The following is a 515-nucleotide window of genomic DNA, read 5'->3' as shown; positions in this document are numbered from 1 at the left end:
GCGATTGGAAAAGGGAAGAGGAGAGGCGATGGGGAAGGAGAGTGGGGCGGGTAGGGGGAGAGGGAAGAGAGTGAAGGAAGGAGTGAGGGAGAAGAGGCAGGGGTCTCCCGCCAAGCACCAATTGCTGGTTTGAAACGCCAATAACCAGCGTATTTCTTCAAACTTGATTAGCAGTTCATCTTCAGACAACGACGCTGGTTGGCCCGTTTAAGCCACAACGCGGCAGCTGATTGGCTAGTCTCCGGCCACTCAGCGTGAAGGGTGCTCCAGAATTTCAGACCTAATTTCCTATTCAAATTCTACAACAACAATGCACAATTTCGGCTTAACGGTCAACCGAAGGAACTATTGTCGGGGTATATTGCATCGGGAGGGAACACGTTAGTATTCCAGACTGCCGGTGGGCGGCGCTGTTGTTAAATTCTCGCTTCTTTTATTAGATTTTGTGAAACAGTGTCCAGGCCGCGAGGCACATTGTTGCTGCTGCGCTGAGCATCATATACCGTTCAGCTGCA

Source organism: Penaeus monodon, chromosome 22, assembly GCF_015228065.2.
Source record: "Penaeus monodon isolate SGIC_2016 chromosome 22, NSTDA_Pmon_1, whole genome shotgun sequence".
Taxonomy (NCBI): domain Eukaryota; kingdom Metazoa; phylum Arthropoda; class Malacostraca; order Decapoda; family Penaeidae; genus Penaeus; species Penaeus monodon.
The sequence above is the reverse complement of the archived record's forward strand: the minus strand, read 5'-3'. Positions refer to the sequence as shown.